The following is a 12,602-nucleotide window of genomic DNA, read 5'->3' as shown; positions in this document are numbered from 1 at the left end:
GACAGTCAGGCTGATCTACAGACTTCTATAGCTTGTATTTTTTGTTTACCCATTTTGAGTCCTGTGATAATACTCTAGAGAACTGTTTCTCTCAAATTTCGTCGCGTCTCCAATATTCAGACGCAAATTACCACCACGCCCTCAGTGCCTTTGAGAGCTAAATAATTTATTGAATAGGCAGTCACAATTGGAATCATTTCAAACAAGATTATTATCCTTCAACCATTTGATTAAATACTGAAGATCTTAATAAGTGTAAAAATTCTAAATATCCAGAGTTAGATGTAAGAGACTACATGTAAAACAAATTAAGTGATAACAGTTTCCTCGAGCATAAAACATATCATCTCTTTGCCTGTCTTAATTAGTAATGGCCAGTCAAAAAAGGTACCTGAGGTTAAAACTGACTGAAGAAAAAAAAAATGAGGAAAATGCTGAGCCAAAGTTATTTGGCGAGGTACAGTTATAGTTCAATAAAGTTATACTTTATAAATGGTAAGAGCCAAGCTGTACCTTGAGAGCGTTTAGTCCTTTTGGAACGTGTTGTAAACTAGTATCCTTATCACACAATGATGGTGAAGCAGCGGATGCGCTGGCGATACAGGTGTTTCGCCTGCTATTAAACAACTACAAGCCGAAAACACGAAGAAAGGTCTCTCAAATTATCGAATAATTTTTTAACTTCAACACTTTAAACTTTTGGACTTAATTTTCGAGTTTACGCTATATTTGCCTTTTTAGCCAAAAATAGGGTCGGAAAGTAATAAGTAACTCACCAAATTAATTATTCACATTCATTTAACTGACAACTAACAAATGGCCTAAAATCTAACTGAGAACTGATAAATGGCCGACATTTTAACTGACAACTGACATTTGTACCCCCTCATCCAGACCCTCCGTAAAATAGCTAACACTTTTCAAGCTTGACTGAAAATTTGTCGCGCCACTTACTAAAGTTACCTCGCTAAAACATAATAGAAAAAAGAAGAAACACTTCCGCTATTAACATACGGTAAGATTTTACGCTAGTAGTTAACGACGTAATTTTATTCAGTCGGTAAAGTATTAATGTAAGATTTTACGCCTGTAACTAACGGCGTCATTTCTTCCAGTCAGTGGTGTATATATGTAAGATTTTACGCTAGTAACTAACGGCGTTGATTCTTCCAGTTGGTATATATTCATACTGCGAGGTTTTACGCCGTTAGTTAACGGTTTAAAATCTGACAGTATGTGCACCGACGCAGGTAGTGGCGTAAAATCGTACAGTCTGTAGACTGTGTTAGTCACACATTACGCAGTTATCTAACTAACGCACTGTGCGTAGTTCATGACCTGATATTTGAACGAAAATTATCGACTTTGTTTACTTTTAAGTCACGCAAGCACGCAAGTGTGACGACCGATCACGTTTACGTAACGTTTTAGGACAACTCGGCATCTATTCTCCATTCAGTTGTTACGAAAACCTAAAGTCGTCAACGTAGAGGATAAGCAAACGAAGTTAGAACGGTCAAAGAGAGATCTTGGTCAATTTTCAGAATTATGTAAATGACTTTGACACGAGCGCAAGTGAGCATACTCGTGGACTTGCGTTGCTGTTAAGATGTTGGTGGATGAAAGTTAGAGATATACCCGCGGGTTTGAGGCAATCGACGACCTCCTTGGTGCATAAGCTATGCACTGATATGCTTTTTTTAGCCCAATTAACGCTTGAATTTTGAGAATTCTTTCGTGCAAATTGGTGAACTTTTTCTATGCAAATTAAGGTCGAAGAGAAGGGTCTCCTCTGATTACGCTGTTATCAAAAATACTTCAGGTGAAGTTTCCATATTTTGTCAGTGAAATAACTGAATACATCTTGTAACTTCTAGCAAGATAGAATTCCGTGAGCCATATTATTGCAGTCGCTGCGTGCTGGACAAAATCTGTGAAATTTACTTTTTCGATCGCTGTCCACAAGGGTTGTCTAGCCAAAAATTATTCTTGGCTTATGGCGACGCCAAAAAAGAGAGAATTGGAGAACAACTAAACTATTTTTGAAACATGTGTCCTAACTCCTTTTCGTGGGCAAAAAATTAAATTAACCTTATTTCCGACGGTGGCCGGAAGTTGAGAAGACCGCTCTCAACGAGAGTGGCACTTAAGGGCACTTAATTCAACAGAACTGGTTCAAAGTCAGTGCGTCTTGTCATACATAAACTTTTAGTTCTTGAAAAGCGAAATCTAAGCATACTTCGTTTTTGCAGCCCGGTTGGAACAAGTTGGGAGTTATTTCGATCAGCCTTGCTCCAAATAAAGTTCAGTTATTCAAACGTTGACGACAATATGTCTAAGTACAAACCAGTAGTGTCTTACCTTTCTATATAGTTAAAAAAATCTAGAGCTGCAGAGCTGTGCTTGTTTGTTCCTTGTAATTATTTCTTTCTGCGAGTTTACATACAATAAATAAGTTATTCTCTGTCAAGGCACACGAAGTGACCTAGTATGAAGATGAACCCACACACCAATTCTAAGAAAATGCTGTTTGAACGCAGGAATTCGCCAAAGGCAATTTCGGGAGCCCTGTCTGGTGGTTTCTGCTTGGGACAAAGCAAGAGAATATTAAAATCACAATTGTATTATTTCACTCAGATAACGTGACATCTATTAAGCGCATTGCTTCACATTGTCTGTTTGCAAATCTGCAAATAACTATTCAACCGAGTAGATTGTGCGCTTATGAACGCAGCAATTATTCAAAGGCAATGTCGGAAGCCTTTTTCTGGTGGTTTCTGCTTGGGAGAAGGCAAGAGAATATTAACATTACAATTGTCTTCTTTCACTAAGATTTCACATTTATTAAGTGCAATCTACAAGTGGATTTTGCGCCTTTGAATGCAGAAATTCGCCAAAGGCAATGACGGAAGCCTTTTCTGGTGGTTTCTACTTGGGAGAAAGCAAGAGAATATCAACATTACAATTTTATTCTTTCACTCAGATGTATTAAATGTATTGCTTCACCGCTTGTTCATCCCCAAATCCTCCTCAATTTCTTATTATCCGTCCTTAGATTCAGTCAACACAAAGAGACGTTCATTGGAGTAAAACCCTCAACACCTCATCTTCTTCCGCCTTCTCAGCTTTCTGAATTCTCTTTTCCAAATTTTTTTAAGCGTTTGGGTATTCATCAGGAGTAAGAACTTGAGGCGAATTAAGGCTGCTTAAGGTACCAGAGTAGGCCTTCTCTATACAAATCCAAAATAAATTAATACATCATTCTGAATAAACCACGAACTACGCAACACCCTTGTATCTGTCATGACACACTAAAGATCCCTAAATTGTTTTTTGAGATTGAAAGTGTTTGATCCATCCTTCTTAACCTTCACACTTGCTTGCTGATATGTACTTATACACAGATGTCAAAAAATGAAATGACTTTGGGAATAGCTCTCGTCTGATAGGCAAAGTCCTAAAGAATATCCTTTGATCCATAGAGCCTGTTAGTTCAAATTTATAAGTTCGACTTGTGCAAACATTTGCAACTTCTAACCCAAATGAAAAGGTCCCAAAATTCCGTTGCAAGAATAACAGACAGTTTGAATCCAAGTCTTTCACAATTGCGTCCGAACCAAACATTTTGCGTGGAACTCCATTGCCAAATAACACTTCTTTCTAGGGTCATCAGCGTTTTGCTCTACGGTGCATGCACAGAGCTTGATATCCACGAACGTATCTGCACATGAGGCGAACTTGTTGTACATCGTTTGCCGGATAGAACTAAGGAAAAATAATCCTTGCTTTGGTTTGGCAAACTGTTTCACAGAGACTCGATAAACTTCATCATCTGTGAATCCGGCTGGAGGGAACACGTGAATGTCCATCGTGGTCAAGATGTATTCTCCTCGAAATCGTTTGACAACTTTTTCAAATGGTTTTCCAACCAAGCGCTGACAGTTTCCATAGCCATACTTTGAGTCAACACTTCCTGACGAGAGTGAAAAATAAATGAAAATCAAACCAAATTGCAATTTGTTTCTTGAATCAGGCATTTTAACTCACTACAATTCCCTATACCGCTTCTCGGTTCACCTTATTACATCTCAGATAACCTCACCTCAGCTCACTTCAACCACTCTCACCTCACCTACTTTTTACTCAAATAACTTCACATCATTCAATCTAACTACGGCTCTCGTCCGGTTATTACATTGATCTTCTACCCATCTTAGCTATTCCAATCTTACCTCGCCCAACCTAACCTCACTTTATTTGACCAAACTTCAGCCAGTCTAACTCCATCACATCTCACTAACCAACCTCAACCTTACCTCCCCACCCTCATCTTAATTAATCGTACCCACCCTACCAGTCTAACGACACCAAACCCCACCCCAACACAACTATCTTAACACACAGCCCCACTCTCTCCATTCCTTCATTACACCCCACCCATCTCTTTCATTTCCTTCAATTTGATCAAAATGCATTGTAGCTTGACTGACAATTTGTTTCAGCAGCTGCATGTTACTTTCATAACCCATTAGCTGCAGAGAAAAGAGAAAAAAAAATTACACAACACATCTTACTGTCCATGTGTTGCTTTTGAATAGCATCATTAATATATCCCACGGCAAATTCTGCCAACCAGTTGTGATCGTCTGCATTATTCTTTACAGGAATTGCTTCATCAAAACCTTCCTATTAGCATCTTGTTAAGGGGAGCATGTACAAGTCTGCACAATTGCGATTGGCTAGGATTTCTGAAAATATTCCTGTAACTGAATAATCCTTAGAGTCCTTTCTCTGAGAATCGTGCAAACTCATGAGTGCTTTGTGAACATCATACAACATAAATATGCGCTTTTGGTTTGTTATCAAGGCTCCCATCCTTTCGGGTCCTAGTTTTTCCTTAACATCATCAGGGACAATCATGAAGAACGCTGGATCAAATAACTCTCTCCTTCCCCTTTCAGTGCAAATGAATGGAGTCATTTTGTGACCATGGTCCGAAAAAATCAGAGTCAAAGTGTTTGGAAACAAGGCCATACTGTGAAAAACTTCGCTATGCCGACATCCATGTTGATCATCCGGTTCCCTGTCATCTCATGTCCCGTGTTGAAATGCATGTACGACACCAATGGTTTGGCTTTTCTGTTGTTTTCTAAGGCAGTATACACCTTTCTTATGTAGTCGAAGAAGTACCAACTGTAAAACTGTCAATTAAGACAAATTTTCTGAGGACTGTCGTAGTGATTGGTCCTTCCAATTCTGTCCAACACAGTGCAGGAAAAATGTGTGATCCCTAGAAGGTCCACCATCTTTTGTTCCCTCTTTTCCTGAAATTCTTTCCACCTGATTTAAAATAGTTCACACTTTATTACCTCACATCAACTACAAAGCAGCATTAACAAAACAAAGTGTGAAGTTAGAGTTAATACACAAATTTTGACCAACTTTGTTCTCCTCTACATTATTTTAAGGATTTTGCATGCCAAAATTTATCTCATTCAGTATACTTATAGTGGAGTTCTTGTTTGTTGCTGATTAGATTCGAGATTGAAAGTTCAGCAAGGCTGGGTTGTTCAAAGCCAAGTTAATATACCCAGGGTTAGTGTGTGATATAATTTCACATCTGAAAGCTTTAAAAGAAAACTCAGTATAATTCTTTTCGTCTACAAATTTATAATTAAATGCTCTAAAAAGAATAGAGGAAGTTGTTCCCAAAAGGCTCTCGAACAAAGGAAAAAAGCTACCCAGATTGAAATTTAAACTTGGGTTAGCCCTAATCTCCTTTTGGTACCTGGGGTATGGGGATCTTGTGATTTTGGGCAAAATACTTTACTGTCATATTGTTTTTCTCCTTCATGTAATTTAAATACGTAACAAGAAAACTGTGAAGGAAACGAGCGGGGGCTGAACTATAATTGGCCGGGGCCTACTCAAAAAGGGAGGCAATTAACTCTGTGATGCTTCTTGATAAGGACACAGTGACCAGCTTCTGCAGCTTGAGCCACTTGGCTGGTTAGACTAAACCAATGATTTTAGAATAAATCAATATCTGTTAACACACTCCCCCATATATCATACCAACAAAGGTCCTCTTGAAATAACGTCTGGTAGCCCCACTTTTTGAAGGCTCCATATAGCACTTCCACACCCAAAGGAGCCTTTGTATTCTTTCCAGATACACTTACTTCATTGTCATCTAATAAGTTTACAATACAATTTAGTAGTCGTAGTAGAGGAAGTAGTAGTAGAAATGGTAGTAGTAGAGTAGTAGTGGTGTGAGAGGTGTTAACCCTTTAACTCTCATGAGGGACCAAGACAGAATTTCTCTTCAGAATATCAATACAGTATCAAGTAATGAGAATAAAGAAAAATATTAGTCAATTTAGGGATTGTTAATTGATCCAATACCAAATTCACTGAACTAACATCACAAGAACTGTATCGCAGGTAGTGAGGAGAGTTATTTATGAGATCTTAGGAGTGAAAAGGTCAAATAAAAGCAATTTGTATTAATCCTTGGCCAGCTTCAATGAGGTTTCAGACAAGAAACAATACAATAAACATGTGTGGTACTAATCAATAAAAGTTTCTGTTCAGGTGCCCTCTTTAACAAAATTTTGATTTACCAAAATTGAGTCTGATTAATTTGCAATTACTGTTGAAATCAAATGGTTTGTGCCCAGGAGTAACAGTTGATCAAGTAGTCTGAGAGTAAAGGGGAAAACCCTAAGAGAGATTCTTAGTTGGTCCTGAAAAAAAAAAGCTGCCTCTCTTAGTCAATAAAGCTTCATGATCGATCAACAACTAGTGTCTTTTCACAAGGATTAAATTGTTACCCATGATGAAATTCTTCTGTAGTCTCATTTTACTGTCACTACAATGAGTGGCTAAAGTCTTGGCACACTCTAATACAATTTGAATTCTTTCGGTCGCTCATTTACATGTATCTCCTGTATCTCCCCCTCTCCCCCATTTCAATGTTGTCTGGGGCTGGTGTTTATGTTAAAAAATGGAAACCATCAAGCAACACTGTTTAGAGGGGGAGGGGAGACTTTCAAGAAACTTGTTAGGCAGGAAATACAGGATTTCTGTTCATTATTTTAAATGGAGGGTTTTCAACCTCATACTAAGGGGAGGGGTGCCAACCACATACTAAGGGGAGGGTTGACAACTACTCTTGCCACTCATTGAACAATGACCTTGTGGTCACCACGCATTTGATCCCATTTCTAGGTCCTTTTTGCTTGTGGCCAAAGGTAACCCTGAAAACATTTAGATGCACTGTACAATTATGAATGAGTTTACAACAAATGAAAATAAATTTGTCAACGCACTTTCCAGAACACCATAAAAGAATGATATTAAGTTTTCAAAAGTCTGTTGAGCAATGCTTTGAACAAGTTCAAAGTCCAGGAACATGGTCTTGATTGTAGAATCTTCACTAATCTTCTTCAAAGCCTCTGTGGCTTTTCGCATAGTTCGATAGAAGTGTGGTCTTGAGATAGAGTCCATTAACATTTACAATTTACATTAACAGCCCCTATATCTTCATCATTTTCATTTTTCTGGAAGATAGGAGGAAAACTCAAGGCTTGAAAAATACGTCCACATCTAAGGAACAAGAAATGAAATCCTCTTTCCAGGTTTGTTTTCACTGTCTCCTGTACTTTAAAAGTAACTTTTCTCTTTGGTATTGTTTCCCAGTCATCAACAGCTATTCCCATTTGTGGATTCACAGAAGCCATTTGAATCTCTGAAGACCCACATACCTTCACATCACAAGACACATGATGTTCCATTAACTTGGTTAACTGGTATGAACAGATCTCTGGGTGATGTGTATCATCACACTTTGGCTCCTTCAACTATCCTGAGCGTCCATAAAATTTAAGAATTTGTTCCTGGCCACTTTTGTCAGGTCTACAAAAAAATTAGTTTCCAGGCGAGGTTGTGTGGGAAGCCACTGCCTTCAAATCAATTTACAAACCCAGCTAGGAAAACAATTTCCTAAGGAACAATTCCTCAAACAATCATGTTACCAGAAAGTTGGAAAACAATTTTTTACGATCACCAACAATATATTCTGAAGGTCTAGTAATAACTCCCTATGAATAGCTGAACTGTGGAGATACCTCATGTTTCTTATTAAGTTTCAGTTGAACCAAGTTTCTTTGAGAGTTCTGACGATTCAGGGTTCAGTTTATGATAGTGCTTGAAACTGTTTATGTTTTTTATATTTAGAAATAAAAGCGAAAAAGGAAATCACAAGACCTTTAAGAAAATGTACTAACATATTTATGAAGCACCCTGAGCCCTAGTTAAATTTTTGGACCTTGAGAGTGGCTACTTATTTGAGGCTCAGCCCTTAATAAACTTTCACCGTTTTCTGCAAGAAGCTAGTTTATTTCACAGCAAAACATTAAATATTAAGAAAAGGCAAAGATTTACCATGATAGAGAATGAAATTACAGATTTTAAGGCTGTAAAGAAATAGCAATCAATACTCTTCTTGTGCACTTCAGTTTTCTCTTTGGCAGGGGGAATGGGTGCTTATTCGAGGCTAGGCACTTTTTAAATTATGGTCATTAGCTATTCACAACAATATGTTGTATTTAACAAGTAAACAACAAAATAGAAATGTAAATATTGATTTTATATTTTAAATCTTTACTATACTGTTCAACCATGAGCACCACAAATATTTCTGGATTGTGATTGTGTTGAGGAAAATAAGCCAATGGGGTGTGGGAAATAGTAACTGCATGCAGTAATGATGGTTAGTAACTTTGCAGTTTGCATGCAGATCCCTATCTCCCATCTGAAAGGTCACAATACAAAAAATGTATTGCGCATACATGTTAACCATTTGTGTTTTCTGAGCAAACAAGTAGACATATGTACAGCATATAGCCTAACTTGAGAGGTTTGCATTTTCTTACAGTGATAGATGAGGTATTTTTTTTTAGAGATATTTCCATGCTGGGGACTTGTGGTTTCTGAGATAGAAGTCAGTGAAACAAAGATTGGTTATTAGTAAGAATTATTTTGGAGGGTAGCATCTTTTCCTTTGTCTGAATGGTAATTGAATGTGATTATATTAAAATGTAAGTAAAAATATGGATAAAAAAGAATTTTTTTCATTTTTTCTGGTTATTTTTCCTGAACACACCATAACTCATACTTCTAATAACTCCAACCTTTAACCCTTTAACTCCCACAAGTGACCACAACAGAATTTCAATACAACATCAAGCACACAAGTGATGGGAATTGAGAAAAATAGCATTAAAAGGATTATAGGTTGTTACCACCAGCGCCTTTGTTTGGAGGCTTGGCATATTAACTCCGCCCACGCTCCTTTAAATCGTGACGATGGCGGTTTGCTTCCTGACACCTATTTACACCTCGTCAGAAAAAAGGCCACCAATTAGTGATCATATAAAAGGACCTCTTGTTGCAGCGTTTAGATCACCCCTGATGAAGGCACTAGACAGGAGTGTCGAAACGTTGGGTCTATGAATTGTAACTTCTTCGGTTACATTCATTAAATCTGCTAACCAGAGTAGCATCAAACTATGCCTGATTGTCCACCTGGTTGCCGTGTGAACTTTAATATAATGTATGAACATCATTCAAGAATTTAATAATTTGTGCCTTATCCATTGGTTGAAATAAAAATTCCTAACTTTACCGAATGTGAGTTAACATTCTAGATAGTGCAACTTGTCAGCTTTGCCATACAAAAGAATGATACATATATGCCTTATATATTATCGTCCTATAATTATTTTGCAAATCATTAGCATATTTCCATTTCACAAATTACAGATTTTCATTTTGTTTCGATTTGTTTTGCAAATTACAGTAAGCCAGCTATAAGGTTCATAATTTATCATGAACTTTCATATGACTGGGAGTCAAGTCTACTAATAATGATGACAAGAATAATCATATCGAGTCAGTGAGCAGAGGATGATGATAGCTTTGGAAAAAAATTTATATTTCCTGTAACAGATTATTCCTTCCTTCATCTTTTTTTGGGGCAAGACACCAAAGTTCTGTTTTTGTTGCTTTCTTTTCAATCACATCTTTTAATAACATCATAATGTAGTGTAGCACAAATTTGAAAAACATTCATGTCAGTTTTGCTGTGATTGTTTCCTAACTTCTCTCTCCACATGTTTCCTTACTCTGTGATTTGTACCTGAGTGTCCTTCATTGAACTATAGGAGGTAGGGTTGATCAAAATATGATGCATCATGGTTGACTGTATCACAAGCTTCTTCTAAATGCTAGGTCCTAATTCACATTTATTATATTTGGTTACATAATTCTTCATGGTCTTACCTAAAAGAGCATCGTTCAATACTGGTACTAGATCAGTTATTTGCAAATGCATGCCTATTCCAATAAGCGACAAGGTTGTGACGATAGAGGCAAGAAACTGTAAGCAAAAAAGGAAATCACCATGAAAAAAATATCTTCTACAGAAATTCCACTTCTTATATGAAACATGTGATAGACCATGGTCAACTACAGTCAAGTTACTCAATCGAAGCATGACAGTTCATTGTCAACCAAAATTTGAACTAAAACTGACCATGGTTAAACATGGTCAATCATTGAATCTCTCTGTATGACAAGTTGGGTAGTAACAAACCTATTTAAATGGCCTAAAACCCTGATATATTAAATCAAACTAGCAGTCCAGGGTTAAAATCACTCTTCATAACAATTTTATTTTGGCTTATAAATCAACCTGTGCATTCGGTATTTATGTAACTCTGTGATTACATTGAATCATACTGTGCCATAGTCAGTGCAGTTTGATTTAGCAAATCATGACTAAAACTTTTACAAACTCCCAACATTCCAGTAAAATTTAATAAGTGCAAGCCTGTTTATTAATTAACCAAGCAGTATACTTAAACAATTTGGAACTAGATGGTAAAAATTAACTTTCATGAAGCTAATTTATTTGTCAAATTATACATAAACAGGCTTGACCGTTGACAATCTCACAATCACTTAAATTGAACCAAAATCAATACCTTGTGGTGTGTACTTCCCTCTCATATTTTTTAGATGACTTACATCTTGACATTGACAACTTAAACTGTTGATCCTTTAGGGTCTACCGCATACTTAAGGACTATTTGGGAACGGCTCAAATCCTCAGATGAGTCTTTCGCTACCGAAGTTAGTAATTTTGGTGATGCGAATTTTCAACCGAAATGTTAATGTGAATTATCGCCGCCATGACATCGCTCTTCTTCTTCCTGAGGAATCGTTTATGTACGCCAGTACTCCACTACTGTAAAGTAGCAAGGCTGAACAGACTACATCAGCTCTTTAGGTGTATAAATCAAAGTTACTGGCTGTGAAAGTTTACTTAACAAACGTCTAGTCATAAGAATTCTCGATAAGGTTTCTGCTTCTTCTCTTATGAATTCACTTCGTAATATTTTCAATTAAACATTCTTTCCAGGATAACTATGATACTTCATTGCCTGATGAAAAGAATTCTCGTTCTTGAGAAAAGAATTCCCGATCTAGTGGCAAGGGTTTCTGAAATAGAGATTCGTCTCAAGATATTCAGATGGAAAGCATTCTTACCAGAATTCTCCTCTAGCTATTCAATCTCGTCGCGAGGAGCTTGATTCTTCTTGAAAGAATCGCAATCAAATTGTTCTTGTGATAAGAATTTTGGCCCTTAATAAACGAAAATTTCGAAAAGGGGAATTGTTCCCTGTTGTTTTAAATCAACTGTGTCTTCTACACCAATATAAGCAAGAGATAAACAGACAATAAAAATATAATATGAGACCAATTCGACCCCGTAACAAGTTCACGAAAGCTATGTCAAGGATGGGTTGAATCTTTGATGAGGTGGATAAATGAAGGTTCTAAGACATTTATCTCAATAACCTGTAGACGAGCGCGGCCCTAGATGAACTTAAACGCCATCCTAAATGAAGTTAAATGCCATGCAGCCAGAAATTTGATTTTCATGGAAAGGTTCTTTCAAAATCCCTGAAATCATCAGTTGTTTTATAGGAATTTGAAGCGATTCCGAATGTCATGTAGCTTTCGCACTTCGATCCAAACTTGCCTCTTCTTTGCACGGATAATTTCGAACTGAAGACTAACACCTAATTTCTTCTTACAAGATCACCCCTGAATCACACATTAAGGTCACAAGAATAAAGGGAGTGGCACCAAAAATGGAACTTCTTTTTTTATTTCCCTATTCTGACAAATAATTAAAACTGCAGTGTTCTCCTCCTTTCAGAAGGATTGCAGTCTTAACCAAGGACGTTCTTTACCTGAAAGATGTCTCCTAGTAGGATTCATCTTTAACCACTGCACAGTCAAAAGTACCCACAGAGCTAAGATAGGAAAGGCGAGCTAAGTGGAGAATGGAAATGGTAAATATCATAATTAATCCACCAAAGGCTAAATAGAATGGTCTTCAAGAAGTTTTAAGCAATTGTAAGTTTCTTGAGGTTATGGATTGTGATAGTCGAGATTAGAGTATACAGTTATTTCCTCCAAAATTTTTTTCTTAGATACAGACAAGTTGTAACTTTGAAGCGTACCTATAT

The 12,602-nt window shown here is 37.0% G+C and overlaps 1 pseudogene across 1 annotated transcript; it reads right to left on the bottom strand.

Moving 5' to 3' along the window:
* Positions 1-2,798: 2,798 nt before the first annotated feature.
* LOC149037424 (uncharacterized) lies at positions 2,799-7,473 on the bottom strand (annotated as a pseudogene). The gene is made up of 4 exons (XR_016180758.1): positions 7,332-7,473; positions 6,076-6,193; positions 4,575-5,340; positions 2,799-3,973 (listed from the first exon to the last, which is right to left on the bottom strand). The product of XR_016180758.1 is annotated as an uncharacterized LOC149037424 (transcript).
* Between the last annotated feature and the right edge of the window lie 5,129 nt (positions 7,474-12,602).

The sequence above is a fragment of the Pocillopora damicornis genome, chromosome 11, assembly GCF_964200805.1.
Source record: "Pocillopora damicornis chromosome 11, jaPocDami1.2, whole genome shotgun sequence".
In the NCBI taxonomy this organism is placed as follows: domain Eukaryota; kingdom Metazoa; phylum Cnidaria; class Anthozoa; order Scleractinia; family Pocilloporidae; genus Pocillopora; species Pocillopora damicornis.
Note: the sequence above shows the minus strand (reverse complement) of the source record. Positions and strands in the feature narration are given on the sequence as shown.